Source organism: Falco punctatus (assembly GCF_963210335.1).
Source record: "Falco punctatus genome assembly, chromosome: 4".
In the NCBI taxonomy this organism is placed as follows: domain Eukaryota; kingdom Metazoa; phylum Chordata; class Aves; order Falconiformes; family Falconidae; genus Falco; species Falco punctatus.
The window spans coordinates 59,720,102-59,747,714 of NC_137583.1; the positions used below are offsets into that span (position 1 = coordinate 59,720,102).

Below are 27,613 nucleotides of genomic sequence, written 5' to 3' on the forward strand. Positions count from 1 at the left end.
TCTCATTCCAGCCCTCGTTCTCATGCAGTCGGTGGGATGTCTGTCCTGCTGGGATACAGCCTAAGCTACAAGGGGCAGAGCGTTCTGGAGAGATGCCACCAAGCTACGCTCCACTTGACGTAGGCAGGAGAAGCAGCAGAGGATGGCACAGGGCTGGGGGCAGGAAAGCACTGCCTCGGCCCTGTCTTCACTCCAGTGTGCCAGCCACTGGTGGAGAAAGTTATTGATTTATTAGCTTTTTGCATCAGATTTCAGTGGTGCAGCTGGTCTGCGTTCCTGTGTTCCCAAAGGTCAATCCTCTCATGCACTCGGCTCCCTGGCAGAGAGCTGCTTGTTTGTCCCCCTCACTTTTTCACCCTTTGGCTGGTTTGTTATTTTTTTTCCTGGTGTTGCTGATGCTGTGGTATGTTGTCTGCAGATGAGATTTACAGGTACGTGACTGCCTGAGAGGTAGAGGGTGCCCAAAGACTTCTGCATGCATGCTGCACCTGTGCAGTTGTCTCCTGCGTAATGTAATCAGGAAACCAACCTGATGTTACCCTTTTTGTGATCACTACATGAAAATAAAATGTTGACCTGTTAATCAATTCACTGTGCAGTCCTTAAGACAGGTTTTCAGAGGAAAGAGCAGAGAATTAAGGGTTTAAAACAGTATCAGGATTCCTGCACGTAATCCTTTGCACAGCATTTTTGAAATGCAGGCTACAAATCACACTCACTCCTGTTCCCAACAAAATCTAATCAGGAGTTAATCTTGTCCAAGATAACTTCATCAACCAAAGCATTGTGATGGATACATTTAGCCACAGTATTAGATCATCAAAACACAGCCTCACTGCATGCTAATCTCCTCCCTAGCCCCAAAAGGAGTCACAAAGGCAATAACCCATCTCCCTCCGGCCCTTACGGCATTGTGGAAATACCTGTCTGTCCGTGACAGATTCAGGGTGACACCAACCATCCAGTCCAGCCATCTACCTACCTCCCCTGTATGCCCTGGGCTGAACAGCCCCACTGAGAGAAGAGCAGGTAACACTGGGAAGCTTTATTTAAAATAGCTGCTTCATTTAATCATCTTCTTTTGTGTGCAGGGCACCTGAGCACACCTGTGGTCTTGTTGGGCGCTGCCAAATACATTGGTCATTGCTGCTGATCTGGACTTTGCAAGTCAGAGGTGCTCCTGAGGCATTGCTTTGACATCACGTGTGTGTCCCAGCAGTGCTCCTGGCCCCTTGGCTGGTCCCCAGGGGCTCGGATCTCCATGGAGCTCCACATAAGCCGTGCAGAAAGCCGAGGCCCATCTGGACATGCCCTGCTGTGACAGAGAACACTGGAAATGGCTGCTTTTAGGGCTAGGGGGATCTTCTAGGTCCCTCACTTCAGGACCAGCCACACCAAAGTCGTGCCTATGGATCTGAGGAAGCACGGAGTTTTCTTTGGTCTCAGCCTGAGAGTCATCTGCTGAACCGGGGAGGGTTTTACCTGCTCTCAATAGCAAATCTTCCTAAACCAAAGCACTGGACATTGAATCAGGGAGGTAAGAAAGAGCAGACCTGAACACTAGAGATATTTTTTGACAAACTGGAAGGCTTGTGAAAGACCTGAATGAAGAAAAAACACCATGAGGAACAAGTCACAGTGAGACAGGAACCAGTCCAGGGGACAGCTTGGCTGCTGCAGCCCCCAGCGTGGCAGCTTACCGCACAAAGTTCGTTTCTTGTCTCCATCTGCTGTCGGGCCAGGTAATCCACATCACAGCCTGGCTTCTCTGGATGCTTAGAGATGCCCAAGAAGTGTCATGCCACTTGTTTCAGACAGACACTTGCTAGCTCAGCATGAGCCTAAATCAAATCACTGGCATATATGGACAAAACTTTCCTTGCAAATTTAATTTCTTGCTTAAAATAAATAATAGTTTGGTTTATTATTGCTTAAAATAAACGAGAGTCAGAGGCTTCTCTACAGATTTAGCCTAGCAATAATTCACATGGAAGCCCAACTCTGAGACACTTCAGCTGGGAATAGCCCTTTCACTTTGCGCGGGCAGGAGCTTGCTGATGGAGCAGTTCTGTACCGCCGTCAGCTGAAACAAGAGCCCTGAACGTGCCTCTCGCCGCTCTGTTTGTAGCGACCAAACTTATATATCAAAGCTCCCTAAATACTGTGGTGGACTGCCATGAGAAGGGTCCAAAAGAATACATTTTCCTGTCTGCCTTGAAATCAAAATATACTCCACCAGTGTTATTTACTGTAACTTTAAACCGACACAGACACTGCTGCTTTTTCTAGTAGGCAGGTGAGTGTAGAGGGATGGAGGCAGTGGGCTGATTAGCATCGATAACATGCAGCTGTGGCCTTGCTTCCAAGGCAGTGGGTTAATTAACATGGATGATGTGCAGCTGTAGCTCGTTCCCCCAAAACGGTTAAATAGCCCTGAGGAGTAGAGCTCTGGATGAAGCAGAGAGAGGGAGGAGAATGGTGTGGTCTCTGGAAGCTTGGAGAGACAACGTGGACAGTGGAGAATAACCTGTAGTGGCAGCAGCTGGACTTATGAACAGTAGAATCTGACCCACAGTAAAGTCTAGTTGCAGTCTGCTAGTTTTGCCTGTGTGGCAACAATTGATGTCAATCAACCCACCTTCATTCCTCCTACAGGTGGGGATGAAGAATGATGGCCAGAACTAGCGTAGCAGCAATGCTGTTTGCTTGCTGCCCACGTGTGCTTGGGAAGAAGCTGTTGACAGCAGTCAGTTGCAGCTGAATGTCATCCCAGAGAAATTAAGTCCTTTAACACTGTCTTGTTACCAGAAATCCATTCTGCAAGGTCTCCTTAGGAACACTTGCTCATGTTCAGGGTCTATTCAAGTTCATCCTCAGCACGGTCAACCGCAAGTGTCATCTGGCCCTGCTTTCACACTTACAGCAAAACCACCCTTGGTGCTGCCAGCACCCATCTCAATGCCCTTTTGGCCATGTTAAGTAGAAACGCTCAAGGAATCCCCCTCTGGTGTGACTAACTCTCTCTGTGGGTGTAGTGGAGAGACAACAGGGCTTACAAGGCCAGGGTAGGACTCTGATGTAAGCCACTGAAGAAGCCACAGTACTGCCTTCTAATCTTTAATGACTACTCTGGAGAGCTTTTCAATCCACTCCAGAGCAAACACACACCTACATTTGCTCTGCTGACTTATTCCATGGAAGAAAATGGGAGCTGTGACACCTAGCTCTCATGGGAACACCTACATGGTGACACCTCCTTTCGTTTGACAAGTTGACTCCCTCCCTGGAGGGAGAAGCGGGGATCTGTGGGATCAAGGTGAAGCCAGTAGATGATGCCTGTGGGAAGGAATGCGACGAGTTGCAGTTTTGCTTGGAAGAAGCAGAGGAATTGAAAGTCAACAGGGAAATGGACGTGGATGTAGAGGAACCTGATGTTTCATCCTGCCCTTCGGGGAAGGTTGTAGTTTGCAAGTGGGAGATGTGGCCATTGCAGCAGCACGGAGGCATGGGATGGGGAAGCAGAAGGGAGCACAGCATCTTCCTGGGCACCTCTGAGCTGTGGGCTGGCTGGGCTTTGTCCCACCGTGGTGACCTACATGCTCTCCGGGGGGAGATGCTGCACTGCTGTACCACAGCTGCGAAGATTGCACGTCAAAGCCGTCGTCACCTCGTCTTCACCGATGGTGTTTGGAGCAAGTCACGTGCAGGATCAGAGCATTGTTACTTAGCAACTTCAGTTGGCTTTGTACGTGACGTGGCACTTTGCGGGCTCTTCTGTGAAAGGAGCACGGTATTTGTGAGTAGGCTCCGGCTCCCTGCTTTTACCTTGGTGTTTGCTAAAACCTTTCCTTTTTATTTTCTCAACTGCATGTCAGTTTTTCTTAGTCTTAGGCTGCAAGCTGTTGGCAAATTCCACCACCTCTGTGTATTCAGCAGCAAGAGCTACAAAGTCCAAGTGTTTGACAGAGGCTCCAAGGTACTTTGATAATAATAAGCGTAAATAACAATAAGACCGATAATTAATCTCTGTGTGTTTTTTATGTGAATACACAGCTATCTATAAAACAACAGTTATGGGCTCAAAAGAAAAAAAAAACAGTGAAATTAATGTCTTGTTGGTATCCACTAATTAATTTAATTTAATATCTTGTTGGTAAGACCAGGCAGGCCCTAGAGTCATGGTTTCAAAAAAGAGGAATTACCCTAAATGATGTTTTAACCTCCACCAATACCTATGTCATCATTTCAAATCGAAAAATCAAGCTTCAACGTACGAAAGTTACAAATACTCCACTTTCCCCCGGTCAGTCAGAGGAAGGAGCTGCTGTCGGTTTCTTATTTTGGGAGATGAGCGCCTGTGCATCAAGAGGACCTATGGAGGCAGGGCTTTGGGAGGTAGCAGCCCTCTTGCAGCCTTGAGTCTGAACATGGGAAGGCATCAGTTCACCACCACTGAGCGAGGGGCTTGTTGATCTGTACGCATGAGAAAGGAGGAGCTGCAGCCCAAAATCATGAGGTTTAGTAAAACTGACACTTTATGAAGTCATTCTGGCAATGCCAAAGTGCAAGTCACATCAAGCCGGTGATCTTCATTCCAGCAACCTAAAGGTCATCACAAGCACTACATGCACTTAAGCTACTTAAAGCTGTCCATGTAGGGGACAGTCCCCTTCCCTGGCCTCCCGCACTGGCGCAAGGCCCACAGGACTAAACTCCAGAGCTGCAGCCCTGAGCACCACCACAAAGGTCAGCGTGCTCGGCCATCAAGAACAGAACCAGTTGTCCCTTCTCATAAACCACAACAGGCTACAGTGGGACAACACCCCACATGATATAAATGCTTGGAGCACTTTGTCAAAAGGCCGGAGCAAGGAGATAATTCGGCTGCTTCACATTCTGCCCTGCTCACCAAGCAGCAGGTGGTTGCACAACTGCTGCTTCCTATTCCCAGCCGTGTTTCAAAAGAAATTGGTTACTGCTGATGTTGGACGGAGCCCCATCCCATGTTCTCCCAAGGTTAGGGATCCTTGGGGAGTACTGTGTGTAGGAGCTCCCTGTGAAGTAACTTCTCTGAGTGGTGGCACCAGAACTGCAGAAGACACCAGGCTAGAGAGAAGGCAGAGGTCTGTGTGAGAGACACACGGAGCGAGAACAGCCCTTCCCACGCAAGAACTGCGGCTGGTTGAATGAGACAAGTAGACAGCAGGTTACAAGGAGTTTGTTATTTATTGCAGCAGGCTGTGGTTGGCCACAGGATGTGGTAGGTACCAGAAGTTTCCAAGGGCAAGCAGACATCAGCGTGAAAGCAGAGCCCTGTATAGGTCATTTGACACAAAGACACTCCTGGTTTAGGATGGTCCTGAATCACCCATCCCTGCAAAGTGGGGAGTACTCTGGGAAAGTATCCCTGGAAGTATCTCGGCTGGAGATGGGATACAGGCTTCGGTGATGCTTTGCCTGACAAAATTGTTCTTCTATTCTCACCTCAGGACAGTAATCCTTTAAGTAAAAAAGTAAAGAACTTTAGAAGTTACCAAAATGTAATTTACCTAAATGCTGAGGAGGGGAGTCAGAATTGCAGTCTTGGACTCAGACACCTACATTCTTTCCATGTCTTACCTGAAACACTTATACTGCCTACCGACTGACCAAGGACCTCACTAATTCTCTCATGTTTTGGGGAACCTGTCTTTTCCGAGATCCAGTCCCTTGTCTTGTCACCATGGTAATCCTAAAATTACAAGTTTACTTTCACTGCCTTAAAGTATCTTCTTAATTATGTTCAAGCTATTGAGTGATTAAGGTCATGCTGTATAAATGTCTGCCCTATCATCATGCCAACAATCACTGTGTCATCTGTATTTCCCCCTCAATTTATGCCAGCTTTATGATCCTATGATACATATATAGATATGTCTTGGGCAAAGGAATAATGCCTGAAAAGGAAAAATTGGCTGATAATTCCTAACTAAAAATATTGATTTACTTTTTGAGATTAGCTAGATAGTTTTCAGTCCATGTAATGTACTGCATCATTTTTTATGCAAACTTTTAGCAAAGTTAGAGCATACCATGTGATGATAATACTTAAAAAAGCATAACTACAGTGCATTCAATTGACCTCTATCAGCTAAATTCATTAGCTCAATAAAGAACACTACCAAAGCTATTCAAGAAAGAACTATTCTCTGTGAAAGCATCTTGATTGTTGCCAGTATCTTCCAGCTCATAAATTCAAGTAATCAGCTCATATTCAGGAGAGACATGAAGGGTGGCTGCTGCTGGAGACATCAGGGAGGAATGCAACAGCAGCAGCGCTTGCAATATGGTCTAGAGGTGTCAGGATTTCTCGGCAAGCTGTACCTATTTATATAAAACCTGCTTTATATAAAAACAAATATATACAATATAACTAAATGCATAAAAATTGGAACACAGCTAGTAAGGCAAATCTAAAGAATAGGTGATTGTACCCTGTAAAACTGCAACTCTGATAAGAATTTATAACCTGCAATGGACAAATAGCTCACCATTCTATTTTCTTTAAAAATGTGGGAAAAAAAGACTTACCAAAGGATAGAAAAATGTAAGACAGAGGAGTAACTTTTACCTGTATATGTATACCATTGGGGAGATTAGGTAGGGAAACTAAAATTCTGAATGCAGTTCTCACTGACATTTTTTAATGGATGTTTAATGATGGCAGAGGTTTTATTAAAAAGACACAGAAAGATCTGAGAAGTGAAAAGGGTGCCTAGCTACTACGAGAACCAAGAAGCTCCATCTCTTTGACTTCATCAAAAAGAAGATCAAAAATTGGTTTGATCGTAAAGCACAAGTACCTTTAAAGGAAGGAAATCCTTAGAAGAAAGGGGACATGAAACCAGACCCGGTGGATGAAAGTTGTGCCCAGACAATTGCCAATGAACTACAGAACACAATCTTTTCATGGGAAAGGTGATCAGCCACCAAGGCAAACAAATTAGAGAAGAGTTCATACCTTGGTGGTTTTCTGAGGAGGGAAAAGCATTGCCCCCGTTTCCTGCAGTCAATGTGATAACCAGCACATGGATTCCAATCCAGGAATTGGTTTCTTCTACCCTTTAACTATTCTGAATCAAAGATGCATCTGTGCCTCCTCTCCAGAAAGTGATGGAGGAACGTCATCCCGACTTCCTAGCCATAGCTGACCCTGCTAAAGCAAATCTGCCTCTTCTGGCACTCTCTTGTAAAGGAGCTGGACTTTGCAGCTATTGCCCGCAGAGCAATGCCCACACTGGGCTGCTGCAGGCAATGCTGCAGGAGCTGTGCAAGTGGGCTCAGCAGCAAATGAGGCTCTAGGAGATGCTTAGCAGGAATCCAGGCAGGACCCTGTCTGCAGCCTGCATTAAGATTCAGCAAAAACTTCTCCACAGAGAAAAACAAAGCACTTCAGGCTCAACAAACCAGTGCTGCACTTTGTGACACTATTTTGGATTATGCCAAGTGGCTCTAGCGAGCAGCACAAGTAACGGGTCACTGGACCCATGCACAGCAGGAGAAATGAGTGATGTACCTTCAAGTAAGAGGCATGGCTGATGGTTTTTATTAGTTCCACTGAGCTGTAATCCCCCACCACACTCTTCTCCTTGTACCTAAGAATTCACATCTCATCCTGCCTTTTTTTCCATAACAAATCTTGTTATTAGTTGGTGTGCAAAGCCAAAATGTATCCTGCTTTTGGAGATGCCTACACTATATCTTCGCAGCTGTCAAATCCACTGTCTGCAAAGCAGGTGTTATTTTTACCGCATGCACTCAAGGAAACAGCTTACCCTAGCTATGGTTTTCAAGAACACAGCCATAATATTTCAAATATGTGTACTATCATCATGACAAGTCTGTCAGTCAGTCTGTCTCGGGAGCAGCTTTATTTTTCCTGCATTAGCTGTGCTGTGATCAGACCTAAGAGCCTCAACGTGGCAGACGCTGTGTAAAAAAAGCAGCGAAAACCCAGTTCCTGCCAAGGTTCCTTGCATTCATTGCCGATCCCTTGGCAAGGCTGCTGGAGAAGTGGAGATCTCACACGAAGTCTGCTGTGGGGGTTAGAGAGACTTCATTGCTGTGGTACCTGCTGCCTAAGATCATCTTCAATGAACAAGTGAAGGAAGAAAAGGCTTTTTGCATGGATGGGATGGGATGTGCGTGTGGGGGCAGGAAATGCTCAGGGATAAAACATCAGCCTCCCTGGTGAAGTCCTCCATGTCCATGTAAAGAAAATACAAGCTGCTTCTGAATGAAAGCACTAATATTTTACTCCTATTTATTCATGTGATAATTCAAAGCCTGACACGGGGGAAAGCAAGACCCATTTCCCCATTGGAGTGTGACCCAAGAGCCTGCAGATGTCAGGGCTTTCCTCCTTTCTGCTAATGCCTCAAAAGAAAACATCCACCCTGCCAGCTGAAGGAAAACTAGCAAGAAAGTCTTCATTACCTTCCAGCCTGCTCCCCATTCATCAGGAGCCCATACAGGAGGGAAATCCTAGGAGAGATTAATAGGTTTCTTTTCCATGCAGACACTTTTAATGAAAGACAGTTCTTGAAAATCCCTCAAAAATAGGTTATGAGTAATTTCAGATTCTGGGAGATTGGTACAGGCTCTGTTCAGAACTGAAATGCACAATAAGCCCGTTGCTGTTCCCACCTCCCCCCTGCTAAGTGTAGGATGTAGTATCCATTAATTCTGCTCATTTCCAGCATTTTTATCCAGAATTAATAATCCTTGCCATTCTCGGCCCGGCATCACCCCAGTATAACCCCAGTGGAGCCATCCATCATTTACAGCACTGTAACCAGCCAAGCAAGGATATATAGTGGTATAGCCTTAGTTCATAGCACAAATATATTTGTACTTACGTGAGGAAAAGCTCCGCTCATGCCTCAGGGTCTCCATGTGGGACTGGGGCGACGCTGAGCGTGCACTCAGCTCTGGGTGTACGGAGAAGGATGCTGTTCGTGACTGATCCCACAGCCCTGACAGCACATGGATTAGTGCAAAGCAGAACTCAATTACGGGCTGCAGCAGCCCTTGCCATTCTCCAGAGTACACACCGTAACTTGGCTCAAAACGCCGTGCGCACAGCAGCCAGGCTATATGGAAAGCTAACTGTCCTTGGCAATAGCAAGCGATCACCTCAGCTTGCGATGGAGGCTGTCAGGTGTGTCCGACAACTCCCTCTGGGATGTCCAAAGGGACAAAGGAGTGGTGTTGTCCCTAAGGCAAACCACTTTTTTATGCCATTAAACTCTCCTGCAGAGGTATCAGCCCAACAGACACAGCCTCTGTGCCAGAGAGCTGTTGCAGGTGGCCGTAAGGGATGCTTAGTAGCAAACGCTGCACCTGTGAGCTGAGCTCAGATGTCTTCAGGGGAAAAAAAGCATCTTTGCTCCTTGCACATAGAGCACATGTTACATTACATCAAGAGTAGCCGGTCAGTCACGAATGATTGCGTTCATTAGTACAGACCCTTGTGGCTGGTAAGAATGGCATCATCAAAGCCCGGTGCATAAAAAAGCAGAATGATGACCCAGCTCGCCTTTTTGGTGTTAGGACACACAACCAAGCCAAAGGCATAAGGGCTGCATGCCAAGCCACCTGATTTGGCTCCCACCAGGAATCATTTCTCTTGACTCCAAGTAGATGAGCACAAAATCCAGATGCGAATGCTGCCATCACCTCAAATTAATATTTTTTATCTACACAGAAACGAAATGCATTAGTGCAAGGTTCCCTGGTCTATTAGAGTCACACATTCCTTAAGGCTTGCAGTGGAGAATTTCTCCTAGTCCTCCCGGTCACACACAACCCGGAGCCCACACGGGCTCCAGCCCCAGGCAGCAGCTCCCAGCCAGCAGCTTTTGCTGCCCAGGTGATAACTAACTGGTGTGAATGTGAATGTGGCTGTGGCCAGGCACTGCCCCGCAGCAGCAGGGGCTGCCTTTGTTCCCCAGCACTGCCTGGCATGGTCTCCAGGTCTCCATGACGTGGGGACTGGGGGTGTCTCTGCTGGTGGCTCAGTTATTCTGTGGGATCAGGGTTTTTCCCTTCACACTGTAGACACACGTATGCGGAGAAGACAATAAGTGTTTTTAGGACACACATGGGGCTCAATGTACATCAGCAGAGCTCCAGTGACATACATAAGTATAAAAACTCTCTTTATGATCTTTTTGTTTCCTTAGCACTATCACTGTTTATTCAACAGTGTCAAATTCACTATGGCCTGTAACTGTGAGAAGATGCTTAAATTGCCTTTTAAGTGTTCCCCGCTCCAACTTCTTTTCTTCTTCTTTCATAGATTCCATTTCCCTCTCTCTCCTTCACTGTTTCCCTCAATGATGCCCGGCTTCAAGCAATGCCTGGACTAATCCGTGAGAGGGATTACTCAATGAGCAGTGACCCAGGAAGCCCCTTCCAGAGCATCCCATGCTTTTAATGGCAGCTGTGCAATCCGGCAGGGCTTAACCTACCTGCCCACAAGGAGAGACGGCTGTTTAGTTCCCCAGCACTTCTTGGCTAACATCTCCAATTAACCTCCTCCCTTCTTTTTAATGTTGTTCCAGCTGCTTCTAGATTAAAAAAATAATAAATCACGGCAGTAGGTGGTTATTACCATCTCATTACTCCACCGAACCTACAGATTGCCTTTCCCTCTTTCATGCCCAGGCCCCTCTGGCTGGTGGCAACATTACACTAATGGGCGTTTTGACACCAAGCAGGGCTGTCCGCAAGCAACAGATACGGACCAAATACAGAATGTGACTCTACACTGTAAAGACACATACAATTCTGGACAAAGACCATCAGGCACAACACCACAATGCGGTATCAGAAGAAATGAAGAGCTACGGCGCCCTTGCAATGAGTGATGGTGGGGACAGAGGGAGGAGGTTGCTGAGATTAATCACATGTTTTTATTCTTTCTGCGGACATCCAGTTTGCCATGTAATAATACAGTCAATAGCTTTATCTACCTTTTGCAGCTGGCAGGCAGAGTATGTGTAGCAACATTACCCCCTACAGTTCAACACTAGGTTCCCACTTTCTTTAAGCTTTCGGTACTGCTCTGGGTTTTGCTTATCTTAAGCCACTGAGGAAACTTCTTACTTTAGTTAAAATCTATTAAACCTGTGAGTGTGTGGAAAACACTCGAAGGAGACTAAAGCAACAGGCAAGCTGGCAGCTTGTAAAGACGAATCACTGCAAATAAATCTTAAAAAACCACAATACGTTAAGTCAGCCTATGTAACCTTCCATTTGCACTTTCTCCTTATTTACAGCTTTGTGGTCACAAGTTTTCATTTGGCCACAAAACATGTTGACCTTTCCACCTTTTCTAATATTTTCATCTACTATTTGAGAAGGACATAAAACCTCTTTAAAAGATGGCAAAATCATATGACATTTCAAATTTGGGAGTTTTATTAGGAAAAAAGGTACGTCTTTACACAAAAAGTTGTCTTACGCAATTATTTTCTTGGGCCCAATGTTTTAAAGATAAACCGCAGTTACTGTAGCATTGCTGGCTGCCTCTGAGCCTTGGGGATCCCGTTGCTGTGGCCCTCACAGGGCTTGAGGTATTCCAGTCCGGCCTCGGTGGCTGCTCCCTTGTCCTGTTTTCTTTTTACTTCATTTTCTTAAAGTTGAATTCAAGAAGAAACACAATAGAATGCTTTTTAAAATATCATAAGCCTTGTGAAAACCAAAGCACCTTTAAAAGGGGATGGAAATACCTTTAGGGGTTAAATGTCTGTGGGTTTTTTAGTGGTATATTTAAGGCAAAGTTTCAGGGAGTGGTGCCTTAAAATACAGCTGGTGCAGCACAGCTCTGTAAAAGGTGAAATTGCTTTTTGGAGCTCATTTGCACTCCTGGGTAGAATTACAGTGAAGCGATGATAGCCAGGACACACGCAGTTACCTTTGCATTTCTCACAGTTTATCACTTATGGCTGTAAAACGCCTGAGGTTATTTATTATCTGAGAAAATACTACAGGGGATTTTGAAAGGTTCAGTGCCCAGGCGCAGGGCCAGGAGTGACATGCAGGTGCAGAGGGGGAGGAGGATGCTGAGCCTGTCCCCTGTTCCCAAAAGCCCACCCTCGTGCCCCAGTGGTGTGCAGCATGGTGCATCCCTGCCCTGCCCACACGGAAACCCCACCGGCAAAACCGCTTTCCTTCCCGTTCTGAGCAGGCAAGCGACTTCATCACCTGGCCGTGGTGATGGAGAGGGGAAGCCACCTCTGTAGGAACGCACCTAGTGGGCTGTAGCATCATCAGAGAGGAGCCGGCTTTGCATTTTGCAGTGTATTACACAAATTGCAGCTCATACCAATAGCAGGCGAGCGATTTCCTCAGCCAACCATGACAACTTCATCTATAACTCACATAAAAACAGCGGTATGGAAAATTATTGAAACAGAAACCCTGACACTGCAGTCACGAATCTGAATAGATTCTGGGTGGGTTAAGGGTAATAAATTTAGCCCCCATCAGGCTGTGGCTTTGCCTTTGCCACTGTTAAAAGCACATTTAATAATCCAGAAGAATTCAGTTTCCAGAATCATTTCTTGTGTCCTGCCCCCATTACCATACTTAGATTTTATCAGTGCAGACCAGATGACACGTGTGAGCGTTTCCTTGCTGGGAGTGGAAAGCTACAGGCAAAGCCTCTTCAGGCACAGCTTTTAATGGATCTTGTTAGATCACTGCAACCCTCTGCTCAGGACTATCTGATTTTTGGTTTAAAAGTATCTTATCTTGACTTAGCAGTGAGGAATCAATTTTGACTGCAGGTTGCTTTCAGCCACGGGCTCAAACTCTGTGGTATTTTGTTTGGAAGGACGGATGTATTCTTTGTCCGAAACAGGAACCTGTTAGCTGCAAGATGCTGCATCTGGGGGCTCCCAGCGCAGATAACGGCAGTCACGCCTTTGCTGTGCAAACAGCATTGCATACACTGAGTGTCGCTTTTTCCCCAGCAAATTCAGGGAACAGATCAGAATTTAAGAACTTATTCAAACTCATCTTGTTCTCTCTTCCTTCAGAGAATCCCTGATAGCAATGCCCAGTTGCAATTAATCTGGACATACGGTTGCAAGGAATCCCTCAGTTCTCCATCATGCTTTTAACTTCCTTGGAGTACAGAGCCTGAAGGAGAAGCGCAGAGTTAAGACCTCTACAGGCACATCTGTGCATTCGTAGATTAATCCTTTAAGAAAAGCTCAGGGCCAAGTGAGCCAAATACTGTATCAGAAATGAGGATTTCCAGTCCCAGCACCGGCTCTGCAGCTCAGGCTGCGACTGCCCCACTGCCTGGCTTGGGATAAGCATCAAGATACTCAGGTCCCAGGAAGAGCAAAAGGAAACCTGTGAACACTTTCAAATTGAGCTTGGGTTGTTTTTTTCTTTTCCTGGGTTTGTGGTTATAACTGCTGTTATTCCTATCTCCTTTTCAACCTAAATTGCCGTTATCCTGATTTTTGCCATGATGAAGATTGAAATGCCAGCATCCCCCAGGGTTGCCACCAACTTTTCCAAGCAGCTGTTACAAGGCTGGATACCTGCACCAGGCTCCTCTGGCACAGCACTAAGGACCAGCGCCCAGGATAATTTGAATTTAGCTCTGCGTGGGCTCTCACCCTCCCAACAGAGCAGTGGCGAGCGAGTTGCTCCTCAGTGTGCAGCTGATCCTCAAGTTATTCCAGTTTCCAACTCACTTGCTTCCCTGTGTGAAGGGTGTAAGCACAAGGTAGAGCAATGCTTTCTGAGCTGTACTAAAGCACCCCAAACACCTAAAATACATGCGACATATCAGCACTAACGTTAACGCTAAAAAATGAGGTCTCAGGGCAGCAATGACAGTGAGAAATGTGTCTTGCCACAAAAACTCACCAAAGGAATTTGAAACTTCATGTTTTAAAGAAAGCAAAACCTCAAAGCTCTGAACTCCTGCACAGCTTCACAGCAAGACCTGTGTAAAAAGAGCAATCAGAGCTCTCATCAAAACCAATTTCATATGCTAAAGCAATGCCAAGTAATTATTGTTAAGACACTGCAGTACAGCTGCCTCAAGTTCCTGTGTGATCAGCATATTTTAAGAAGAGTTTTGCAGAGCTGTTTCTGGCTGTTGCAATCACACAAAAGCCCTAGGGAACCACGGCACGCCGCCTGCCACGGCTGGGCTCCACCACCTCCTTCTCAAGGTGGGAGCCCACCATTAGCAGCAGCCTCTGAGATCCTCCAGGATCTGTTCCCTGCCTAGTCCCACTCTGCCTACGCCAAGGACTCCTTCTCCGGCTTGTGCTGGGGTGGGCACTGCAACTGAGGGACTGTCCAAATCCCGTGCTGCAGTCATGGGGATCCACCCCTCGGCCATAACCAGTTTCAGTGGGGCTTGAAGGCATCTGCTCAGATGTGTGGAGCAGGAGTCAGCTGCCAAAGCACAAGGCTGTAGATCCCTTTGAGAGACCCTAGGATATGCAAGACATTTTCCTAGAGCTTTTTCATGGGACCCTATAGGAGACCTACAACATTCTGGGTCAGCATCTGGAAGCTGGGCAAGATACCTTAGGGTGCCTCAAAAGGCACTGAATGTCCAGGTTTAGGTGACCAAATCCTGCATGAAGGATGAGATTTAGCTTGAAGATTAAGACACCTAAATCAAAGAGTCTTCACGCAGGTGTTGAGGTGAGCAAGATGTCTAGTCCCCACCACAGGCAGTGGATATCAGGGGCTTGATTCAATTGCCCAAAGGCAGGAATCTGGTGTACTCTGAAGTGCTGTAGGGTAACCCATCTGGACTCCAGCTGACACTCCAGAGGTTCATGTCTCTCACATAAGTTATATGTGGATGTCTCAGATATCCTAGGATATATTGGATGGCAATAGACGTCTACATGTGGACACCGAACTGAGCCCTGGATCCCCACCAGCTGTAATGGCAACTCAGCATTTTCCTCATACCCACACATAGACACCAAGTTATGCGTGTCTTCATCTGTGAGCCAAACCCCATCTGCAGCTTTTTTGTTGTTCTGTAGATCACAAGAAATATACCTTCACTGCTCATGTTGCTGCTTGTGGTATTATTTCCCTGTACTGTTCTTACAAGAACACAACAGGCTGTATCCCAGCCTGGTGGAGATTCCACATTGATGTTAATAGGATCAGGAACATGGCCTACAGAAAGATCAAATATAAGCCTCTTACCCTAGCACCTAGAGGTAGAATAGCATTAGGCACTTTAGAAATGCAGATAAATTCTATACTGATACAACGATGTCAAGAAAACAATAGAAAAAGATGGTTTTGTTGCCTGTTATTTTGAATTTGTAGGAGACATTGCACAGATCACCAGCAAACATTAACAATTAATCACGTCTAAAACATGTGCTTGGAAATTTTTCAGAATCTACAGAAATACAACAAAAGGCTTTTCTTCCTCAAAACAAACATAAAATGCTATCTAGTGTTGGCTCTCTGCTATTGCAGTCTCGTGTAACTACTTCTAAATTAAACAAAACGAGCTGTGAAGCATTAAGGTGCACGGGGCAGCGGGCACAGCAGCACCGCACACACTGGCTACAGAAGCCTTGTCCTGGTTCAGATTCTGTTGTGAATTTCAAAGACCAAATAAAGCTCACACTTGATGGATTCCCACCCTGCTGAGGAAAACTGGAGGAGGGGAGAATGATCAGGAAGAGAAGATGTGGAATGAAAGGTCTAACCAGCTGCTGACCCGGGCACCAGCATTGGCTTAGCTGTTCTCTTTTTTGGCTTAACACAGCACAGGATTCTCTCTAGGTAGAAAAATATGTATTATTTTAAATATATTTTAACTTTATGCATTGTGACATTGAATTACAGAAACTGTTAAAATAAAAAAAAAATAAAATATTTATTTAATGATAAATATCTGGATTTAAAGCTCAACGGAGGGAATGGCAATGGACTGAAGATCTCCAGGGGTTTCAGATCAATCCTTAATATTTATCTTATGTGTTAGTTAAAAAAAAAATAAATAAAACAAAAAAACCAAACTCTTGCAAGTAAGTGTTTGTGGTTTCCCTCCTGATGGCTGAGTTAATTAAAGATCAGAGCCTGCCTCCACAGCCACTCTTGCAGAACTCCTATACAATGCTGCTTTTCCACCAGCAGTTTTTCTGTCCATCAGCCAGGTGCTATGACATCTCAGCACGTACAAAAACATCTTCTTTAAATTGCCATCAGCCTTGCCTAAGATGGATCAAAACATCTCAGCTTCCCCCGTGTGATGTGTCTCAGAAATGTCACTTTCATCCTCAGCAGGTGACGCCCCAGCTAACAGTTTTCATGTCCTTCCAGGAGGAGGGAGCAGAGGGAGGCAAGGGGGAGAGGAGACAGCGTCAGCCATCAGCATGACTGCTCACATGCTCATTTTGCTTTCCGAGGCAAAATTTTCCATTGCTGACTCTATGAGACACATCATATACATCCGCTTGTGGCATGTATAGCTGGCACCACTCTGACTGTGAGGAGTCCACACAAGGGCTCACAAGATTTGGGGTTCTTGGAATAGAGACCATCAGCTCAAACTCTGGCCATAACATTTTTTCTATATGTTTCTAACGTGCCCTATGGAAGCGTATTTATTTTTAGTCAGACCACAGCAAGTAAAAGCTCAGAAACCTGCAGTGCTGCATGCAGCTCTGGAGCTCCCGACATAAGAAGGACATGGACCTGCTGGAGCGAGTCCAGGGGAGGGCCATGAAGATGATCAGGGGGCTGGAGCCCCTCTGCTATGGAGGCAGGCTGGGAGAGTTGGGGTTGCTCAGCCTGGAGCAGAGAAGGCTCTGGGCTGACCTTATAGCAGCCTCCCAGTACTACAAGTGGCCAACAAGAAAGCTGGAGAGGGACTTTTTACAAGGGCATGTAGTGACTGGACAAGGGGGAATGGCTTTAAACTGAAAGAGGGGAGATTTAGGTTAGATATAAGGAAGAAATTCTTCACTGTGAGGGTGGTGAGGCGCTGGCCCAGGCTGCCCAGAGCAGCTGTGGGTGCCCCATCCCTGGCAGTGCCCAAGGCCAGGCTGGACGGGGCTGGGAGCAACCTGGGCTGGTGGCAGGTGTCCCTGCCCATGGCAGGGGGGTGGGAACTAGGTGATCTTTAAGGTCCCTTCCAACCCAAACCATTCTATGATTCTATGAAACACTTTTCTTCTGGAATCCACAGTTTTCTTCCTGATGTAAAGGCAGAATGACAGGCTAGAAAAATACTATGTATTTGGAAAATTATTAGACATCTGGAAAACGATTATCAGAAGAATATGATCAACAGATCAAAACCATGTTCTCAACGGATTTTAATTCAAGTCTTATGTAAGCTCACTGTCCCAAACCTGTCCTGTTTTCAGCACTACACAGACCTTGATCAGGCAGATTCCTACTGACACCTCTGGAAGTTTTGCCTGGGTTAATCACAGTGCTCATAGTGGAAACCTAAAACTTGTCACTTCCCAGCATCTCTGCAAGGCTGGTCACAGGGTGTGCAAGCACAGGACACCCTTCATGCCCAGGTCCCCAGCTCTCACCGGAGGTGCTGGTCCTGTTGACAGGGCTGCACACTACACAGGTATGTTTTCCTACATGCCATTGTCAAAGTTTCCCAAAAATCAATTCACAAGATGGCAACTAATTCCCCATAACTCACACAGCAGAAAACAAGCCACCACGTCCCAGCAGGAGCAGCAGCACAGCACTGCCATTTGCCAAGCGGCAGAAGCGCAGGCCATCAGGGACCCCCGGAGCATCACGTCACCCCAAGGCCATTCAGCAGAGTCACACTTCTCACTAGCCCCAGGTGCACAAAAATGCCTCATTCCTCAGAAAACACAAACATGTGCTGATAAGGGAAAAGACGAGACCTCTGCATCCAGGACCCTTCTCCCATCCCAGAAATGGATAGGTGAATACAACCTGCCAATCCCAGCAGAGAAAATGTCCCATTCTGCAGCTACAGAGGACATATCTTCAGTGTTTATGGAGAAGCCCAAAGGATTTGGGAAAAGTCCCTCACCGACAGGAGGGGACACAGAAATGGGCAGCGATAGCCTGCCAGGGCACACGCCGGCCAGCCTTGGCATGCCAGCAGCTAATGGTGTCCAGCACCTCGCGCTGCAGAGAATAAATCCTTTGCCAGAATTTGGTATTCTGTGAGTGCTGGGCACCGACGTCACACCACGCACAGCGGGCAAGGACAACCTACAGACTGAACAGCGGCCATGGTACTGGCACAGAGCATGAGGGAAGATCTTGTTTTGTTTCTGCCTGAAAGAAGGAAGATTTAACTGGGACAACCAGAATATATTTTGTTCCCGCATCTGACTAGTAAAGAGACAGGCGCCAGTTCTCGTAATGTGATTTCATTGCTACTTGTTCCAGCTCCTGGGGTCATGCAGTTATGGACAAATGTCAGCTACCGCTGCAAAAATGAGCTCCAAGACTTTTTCCCTGCAGGGAACGATCGATCTTTTAAAATGCAACCCCAAAAGGCTGGAAAACAAAAGGCAAATAAAAATTGTTGTGCAAGCCATAGCACTCATCTTTTTTTTCATCTGTCTCCAAAGGTGAGATCCATGACATTTTAACAACGTGGGTTGGCACTATGAGACAAGAAGCCACGGGGGCTGGCTGGGAAAGAACAGAAGCACGTCACAAACCCTCATGCTGGGTCCCCATTTTACAGCTCTGGCTGAAAGGCATGCTCCAGGGTCAGGTAAAAAGACATATCACACCGAATGGTTATTATCTAATAAAAATACATATGGCACTCACCCTTGAATGAAGAACCAGAAAAGTGTAGTAACACTTCAAAGGGTCCTTCACTGCAACTGCATGTTCCAGGCTCGTGGAAGTTGAAGCAAAGGCAGCAAACTGTCTTGTCACACAGGGGGGAGGTGATCTCCTACTGAGGCCTTGGCTCCCCGGGGCGAATATGGGAAATACAATATCCTGAGCAGAAATAATGCAGGCTTCACACCCCAGACACAGGCATCACTTCGATATGTGTGAACTGGTCCACTGGCCCGTGATTCTGAGCATTTATCATACAGAAAGGCATCACTGACACAGGCTTTTTGAGCTGCAGGCTTGCAGAGTTCTAAGGGGAAGGAGGCAATGAAAATGAATGCCTGTGCTGAACAACAAGGTCTTTCAGATTTTTCTCTTTCACAAAAAGAGCATCTCCTAAAGGAAGATTAACGATGTATGGAAACACAGGGACTGACTGACTTGAACATATCAAGCTGCAGAGGTAGCTGCTGACAGCTTGGGAACAGTGAGCCACGAACTTGGCAGGCACTTGAGGGGGTGAAAGGCCGTGTTATGTGGCACGGGTACAGCCATGTTCCAGCCTCTCCTCATTCCTGCCTCCTCCTGCCAGCCCCCTGCCTGGCTGGCCATCCCAGCATCTGCCCAACATCATCCCCCATCTCACTTTCTAATGGCCTTTGCCAGTCTGTGCTGCCTCCCCCACGATCCAGCAACCCCTCAGCTCCAAGTCCTTCTCCCAGTCTCCCTCACGTCAATGTGGTCCCAGTTTCTGGTGGGTCAGTGCAGCACACGGACACTCATTCTGGTCTGTCGGGATAGAGACTTTACAAAGAAAAAGCACCTGGCACGTGCCCAGTGTGGGCAAGCATAGATTTTTTTGATTCCACTGAGCTCTTACTGAGCCTGTACCATGCACAGTGACAGCTGCTGGTGCAGATACAGGTTTTACCTGTTCAGTGCAGCTCCAATACTCCATCTACATCAGGACATTGCCAGCTTAGACAGGTCAATTAAATATATCATGTCCTTAATCAGTGTAGGTACGGTGGCAATCATGGGCCGAAGTGACCAGGGAAGGGCTTCTAAATTGCTAACTGACAAGCTGAACCTCCCCTGCTGATATCCTCTAGTCTTTTCTCTGCTTTTGTGTGGGTTTTTTTCCTTCATTTAATGTTCTCCTCCTCCTCTTTTGCTCCTGAAGAAATCCCCAAGGTCTGGCAGCAAACCTGCTGTTCCTGAGAGCTTTGCTCTCAGCAGCCGAGCTTTGCTTTTTCTGCATTCCTGCCACCAGGGAAACCCATCCCATTTGGGTAAAAATGAAAGACTGAGCCTGACATTATTGACACATCAAATGCTTTAAAGGAACAACCTCAAGTGCCTGTGGGAAGTGCCCTGAGATCAAGAACAAGAGCTCTATTCTGAGAGACGTTTTCAAACACTTGTAAACCTTCCCTTGATAACAAGAAGGTTAAAAACCCAACCCTCGAACACCTTTCTGCAGAGGTAACACGGCCTGAGGGTGGTTCATATCACCTTGAGACCAGAGCATCGTTCCTAACCCCCTTCCCTCTGGGGGGTTAAGGACATCATTACCTGAGCCTTGGGCACCTCACTCAGCATTTCAAAGAAAAAGAGGAAAAAGAAAGCACTGGGTCTCAAACAGCCATTCCTTACCCCAGGCTGATGCTGGTGCCGAGCATCCTGACACCTCAGTTTCACAAGTCACCCGTTTTCTGCTAATTTCAGAGCATTTTAGCAGCCTTCCCCTTAGGAAGCCCTTTCTTCCAACTATTTTTTGGCTCTACAGCTGGTTTCTTAAGCTTGTCACTGATACACTGCATTGAGGGAGAACTGAAAAACGAAGTGTGTTGCAGAAGAACTTGTGTTACAGGAGTGTGGTCCTGCCCAGGTATTTTAACCCCTTATTGCCAACCAAATCCGTAATGGTCCTGAGGCAGAGACCAGCGTAGTGGCTGCTCGTAGCTCACATCCCGCTGCTTTTTGGGCACAGATTTTTAAACGGAAAAATCCTGCAAATGACAAAACCTTGGGAAGGCAGCTATTTACCAAAAGAGAATGAGTCACTGTGTTTACTCTGCAGACTTCGATGTGAAAGACAAGAAGCCACAAAAGGTCACAGAGGAGTTGTCTCCTTGCCACTTATTTTGTCTGTTCCTCCAACAAAGGCAAAGCCATCTGCAGTACAAGCAATGAAGCAGTGATGACCAAAAGATTTCAAAAGGACATATGAAAAGTGCCAAACACTCTTGATAAAAAAGAGAATGAACAAGAGGAGTCATACAGCTCTTTGTGTAACCTTTACTCCATCGTTAAGTGCACCAGTTTATAGTAATTATGGAAAAGCCACTGCTTGTATTATAAATGTAATGACATTAGCAGGACTGTCACTGTGTTTGTAGCAACAGTTGTGAAATTAATTTTTTTCTTCATTAAGGAGATCCTGATTTGCATGATTAAAATGTCAGCCCAGATAAATGCATGTGCCGGAGAATGAATCACTGAGCAAAAATGCCACCTGCCAAGCCCGGAGAATAGGACAAATAAACAAGCAGTGAGGAGCAGCTCAAAACTTGATCCAGCTCCCAGTGGGAGCCATTCCATCATCCTCGGGAGCTGCAACAGGCTCCAAGTGAGTGCCAAGGCGAGGAGGCTCAGCCAAGCAACAGCCCAAATGCTTGGGATTTTCGCTTTGGCCATGCTTAACCATTACGGAAGGGAAAACTACAGCCTAATAAAAACAGAGTGTCTCCAGTGTGGTTTAGAGGGTACAAAAACCTACTCCCATGAAAGAGGGCAAAACACATGCAATCCAAACTTACTCCTTTGATACTTTTTGGTAAACCAAAAGCCCAGCCATGACCCCTCCCAAGTGGCTGAAGCTCATCGATCCTGCCTCCTACAACGAATCGACAATATTTCTTATTTACTTCCAAGCTCCACTCAAATACATGCAAAAGCAGACAAATCCACACCATGCAACCTTGTATGAAGTTCCAGCTCAGGATCACACCATCGCACCTCTGCTGGGGAGCAGAAATGCCCTGCTCCCAGGCAGGCAGCACCTACAGGGAAGGAGGGCTCCTGCACATCAGCTCGCCCTGCAGAGTGACTCAGTGGCAGGACAGGCAGAACAGGCAGCTGCCAGCTCAAGACAAGCTCCCAGTTCATCCCAGCTGAACTGAAGAGGCACGAACCTGCCGGAAAGCTGCATTAATCCCCACCAGCGGCCTCCTCTTCCTGAGCAGTTCAACACTGCTGGCATAAAATCTTTCTTCTGATCTTCACCAGAGCAGAATATTCTCATCAATACCCGCCTGTATTACATTTGTCTTAAAATAAAATATGGCCCAAAGGTATTTTAGCACAAAGACTTTTTCTCCATGACTCCAGTGAATCAAGTCTCTGCATGTTAGAAAAATGGTAAGGATTTTTCTAATATAGCTACACTCAGACTAGTGTGATCCATGTCAGACAAGCCATCTGAATCAGAAATCTTGTAAGATTTCAAAAATAAATTGGCTATTTTCGTAAAAGTTAGGAAAGAGTTGGCAATGTCAGTTCCTCAATGCTAATTTGCATGTACCAATTTTTTTATAAAAAGGCATACTTTGGTCCACCATGAAGCACCACTGGTGGGATGGAATAAAAAGAAGGCAGAAGGCTCTAACCAGGCGACACAGACCACAGTATATAGCTCAGATCTTCCAGCAGATGTTTTGATGCAGTTACAGCCAGCACACTAAAGGGTTTGGTCATGAACTGAAGGTGAAAACCCTTTTTCAAAGGGGATTGCTTGCAACTCTTCCCCAGGTGGACATGATGCTCTTCCCTTTCATTCAAACTTCTGATCACGGGGACCAGAAGCTATGTCCCTCTGCACTGTGGGAACCTGGCTAGCACAAAGCCATATATAAACCTTCCAGGGAGGGTGATCTACAAGAAGAAAATGCAGAAGACACAACAGAAGTGCTGCACATGACCCAGCAGCACAGCAAGAGCACAGCACCACCCTGCACCACACAAAGCCCAGGCTGCAGGAGCAGCATGCTGCAGAGACTGAGAAGATCAAACAACAGGCAAGGATGATGCCCTGCGTGCAGGCTGTCATAACAATGACAAGCAATAGCTGGATGGAGAGGAATCAAGTGTTTTGCTGGCCACATAGCTCAGTCTTGCAGGCAACAAGATGATTCAAGGTCAGGCCCAAGATAATGGAAACACTCCTGTTGGCCTCATCAGGCTTTTATGAGCCTTGGCTTTCAGTAAGAGGAGTGAACAGAAAACACAAAGTGGTTGTAAAACCAAGATTAACACAGCTTTATCCAAGGCCTTTATCCTGAGTGACTTCTGCTGTCACCCTTGCTTTCCATGAGAACTGGGTGGAGAAGCTTTCATAAATGCAGATCCCATTAACTTGTTGCCCAGGAGCTGTATAGATCAAACATGGCCCAACACAGCACCTTTGTGAGTCATGGAGAGCCTTTCCTGTGATTTCAAGAAGCCTTTAGATGGGACCTTGTGCTCAGGAAGGTGGAGCAGAGGCAAAGCAAGGTAAGAAAGTGCACGGAAAAGGGGAAAACAGCAGTTCTTTTCACCAGACTTTCAGGGTTTCATATTGAACTGCATGTACGTGCAGCTGATGATGCACCCTGCACCCCTGCAGCCCTGTCCCCTGTCATCCAGACTGGGGTCCAGGCTGCACTGCAGCACAGCTCCAAGCCACCGCACAAAGAGCCTCTCCCACAGGACCCAAGGCATGGTGTCGGCACGGGGAGGGAGAGGAGGTGGGACAGAAAGTGCACATCCAGGTGTCACCTCCTGATGGACTCGCCACATCACCAAGAAGATGGGGGAAGCCTCTTTGGCCAAAGTGTTTGATACAGAGGAAATCTCCACCTCACACAAGGGCAAAGCAGAGAGGCAGCAAGGTCCTGGTTGTGGAGCTAAACAGCCTCTTCCACAAAGCCTCCAGGGATTTAAGGGAGCTGTTGCCTCACCAGGAACATTAACTCTGTGTTACCTCCACTGGGTTTCAACTGAAGCTTTGCAGTGGTGCTCTTAAAGCCAAAGTGGAAAATACAAGAACCAGCCCATCTTGCCACATGGTCTGAAGGGCTGGACAAGAGGGCTTTACCACCTCTTCTGTCATCTGCTGCAATACCATGGCTGTGTGCCTTGAACTCCTGCTGGGTTCAGATCCCACCCTCTGCTTCTCCCTCTGCTGCTGCTGCTGAAGGGACTGGCAGCTGCAGCTGGGATCTCACTGCGTGAGAAAGAGAAGCTCTTTCCTCTGCAGGAAATAAAAAGAGCTCCAGATGCAGACTTCAGCAGCATTAGACTTGATGTTACTCAACATTAGGACAGGGCCTCTGGAGGACTATACCCTTGACCTACCAAAGTGAGCTTCTCTCAGCAAAATCAGATTGCAAAACTCACCATAGAGTACAAGAAGAAATTTTCCCGATTCCGATGAAAGCCTACTGACAACATAAGCTCTCTACAAGGGCTTGCTCTCCCTTCCCTCAGTCTTTCTCAGCAGAATTCTATTTCTGGCCTCAGATCTTGACTCTGGCATGCCCTGCCAATGATAACATCTGAATCCTGTGACGCACGCCCTGTGGCTCCACTTGGCATCCCCGATCGGCCAGCATGCCTGCTGGAGACAGACATGAGCTCATCCTCCTCTTCTGCATTCACAATGAGTTTCAGATAGCTGCAGACCAGTCTGCATCATCTTCCACCAAGACGACTCTCACTGACATCCAGGTACCTGCTCTGCGCTGGTAGGGGTCCCTGGCCCAGACCCGAGTCTGCGGGATCCAGGATGCACCTTTAACCACCAGCAATTATTTTTTCTTTAAATGTTATTTTCAACAGAGTTTCAGTATTTGAGTTTTGATATTATCTCCTACTGCTGTCATACAAAGAGGTAGAAAAGCCAAGAAATCCTTATTACTTATTGGTTTTCAGCTAAGTTGAAATCAATTTGTATTACAGTATGCTGGACGTATATTTAATTCTTGCATCCTTCCTGACACCAGGAAGATGGAGATTTTTTATTATTATTGTGGCATTTATGCTGAAAAGTTTTACAGCAACTGTGCAAAGGAAAGAAGAATGATAGAGTGATATGCACAAAGACAGATGATGCGAAAGAAAGCAACAATGCAGAATAAAAAACAACCGGTTGAACTCCACAACCTAAGACATCATGTAGAGGAAAGGCATAATTAAAACATTCTTAATTTGCAAGTTATTACCACTGCCAGCCCCGGGTCTCTGGGAGAATGGGCCCAAGCTGTGAGATTATCTGCAAAACCCCAGTGAAGTTAGTAAAAATTCATGAAGCGACAGCAGCGTCTCTCCCAGGTGTATCCCTGCTGCCTGAGCTCCCTGGGAAGTCCCTGTTTCTCTGGGTTCCCAATAAATGTCTTATCTGCATTTTAAACTGTGAACTTTGCAGTCACAGACTCCTTCCTCCACCATTGCCCCAATACGAGGCACATGAGAGTGTTCTCTAAAATTAGTTATGTTAGGGGGGAAAAAACTGTAATAATATAAAAGCTTTCCTTGACCTTGTTGTATAGTTAGATCAACATCTAATTGCTAAATGTTGCATGTTTCCCTAAAGGCAAAACAAATATGAAGGAAAGCCATGGATTGTGAAAGCTGGCAAAGCTATCTACCATCTGCAGAAATTCAGCTGGGCCTCCAGCAGATAACAACGGCAGACAATACCTTGATTTTCCTTGTTTTTCTCTTCTCTTACACAATGGACTATCTTCTCCACTTAGAACTGGAGTCCCCGTTAGTCTGACTGAGGAACTGTTTTCCTGGGACCCTGCTATTGTGATACGCTGGAACTAATTTTTTCTGTGTATTTGTGGTAAAAGTCAACATCATCTTGAAATTCCAGACCAGAATAATTGCCTCTGGTGTTAAAAACAATCCTCCTGCTACTTCAACTAGAAAAAGTGCTTGCAAAGCTTGTGCTGCAAGCACATGCAGTTGTAGAGGTCAGGCATAGGTTGGCTGTCTATTTTTTTGTAAAATCTCTTGGGTTTGGACTCCTTAAATGCTCAGAGCACAATGCAAGGCCATCTACTGCCTGTGTGATGGTTGCAAGGCACAGGAGGAAGGAGGTCTCTACAGGAATGACTTTTTGCTTTTGCATTTTAAGAACAAGCTGGAAGCGCTTTCTGTGCCTCGTGTCAGGATTGAGTCAGGCAGTTCTGTTCTGGAAATAAATGTCACAGCTTAGAAGTATGTCCACGTGCCCCAGGGACCACGATGGGGATTCAGCATGGCACTACACTGTCCACCTCTCACAGGCAGAGCTGTATCCCCATCACCACCACCACTCTTTTTTTTTTTTTTTTTTTTTACTGTGGATTTCAGGGGTTTTAGACCACTTAGATCTTTCTGCTTAGGTACAAAGGAAAACCACTGTCAAAAGATTACACTGGTCCTTGAGTTCCCAGATTGCCACCTTCTCCATAATTATGAACCGCCTCATCTCACCCACACAGACGATGCTGCTACAACATGAAGCTCACTTAGCTGGTTGCAGCACCCAGCATCCCTAGTCACAGAGCAGAGCTCACTGATGTTTGCCGTATTACACTGAGGGTGGCTACTTTCAAAATGACTCACTTTTTTAATGTATGCCTCTAATTCATCATCTAAATTAAAGCTTCTCCTGCAAGTATTTCTTTTTGACAGTCAAAGGCCAATATTTGGGGGCAATTGTTTCTAAACCAAGTGGCTAAAGTCAGGTTGATACTGTTATAATTACGTGAGTTTGCACTATGCAGACTTGTTTGCCTTTGTGTCCTCCTCTAGACTGTGGCAGATGCTGGTAATGGAGAATATGCTGCTGTATTATATCCTCAAATTTCAGCTTCCTGTTTTGGAAATTCACGTCTCATGTATTCCCCTCTGGTAAACATCCGTGCTCTGGGGAACTGCTCCCTTGCCCATGTGCTAATGAGTACTTCCTATCATTAGACCCAGGAATCATTACTGTCTAATCATAACTGGTTACAAAGCAATTAACAGGGAAAAAAACCCTCTTAAGAAGACCACTGATGGTGTTCAGGAGCAGGTCCCACTTTCCAGCTGCCACCTGACATGGGACTTATAGGGGGAAACACGCGAACCCTGCCTGGCTCCCACGCTGCCCCCCAGCCGGGGCAAGGCGCAGGGACTGCCCTTAGCCCCCACGCACACATGATAGGCTGGCTCACCAGTTAGCTACCCACACGCTGGGCAGAATTGCCCATGCTCGTCCCAGTATTGTCTCTGTTTCCCCTGCTCAGACACATATGACTGTATTTAGGCGGGTTTCCTCTTTTGAAGGAACTATTCCTTAAGAACTGTGATGGGAGACCTTCAGGTCCTTCGGGCTGCAAGCACATTCGTGTGGGACTCGCCTGGCAAAGGGCAGCCACCTGGGGCACTTGCCCCAGATTCCCTTAAACTAAAGGAGCTCAGCAGCGCAGTGAGGGGATGCAATGGCACAGTTCAGCTTCCTCCAAAGTAAAACCTAAATCCAGACAGCTGTACTCAAAAGGGAGCCTCAGGTGGGTGGCTCAGCACTAGGGCTCTGTCAGAGACAGCAAACGTTAGCTGAGACTTTATCCTCACCTTCAGGTTTCAAAGTTGTTTGGAGGATAATGGCAGAACTGAGGATTTTACTCCTGTTTTCTTGCATTTGCAACTGAGCCAGTGTTTTAGTGGTAAA

At 46.4% G+C, this 27,613-nt stretch overlaps 1 long non-coding RNA gene across 1 annotated transcript; it reads left to right on the top strand.

Annotated features, from left to right (window-relative positions):
- The first annotated feature begins 5,863 nt into the window (after positions 1-5,863).
- On the top strand, positions 5,864-26,578 carry LOC308063598. Its single transcript, XR_013927999.1, has 2 exons — positions 5,864-24,636; positions 25,502-26,578. It is a non-coding gene; the product is annotated as an uncharacterized lncRNA (long non-coding RNA).
- Positions 26,579-27,613: the final 1,035 nt, after the last annotated feature.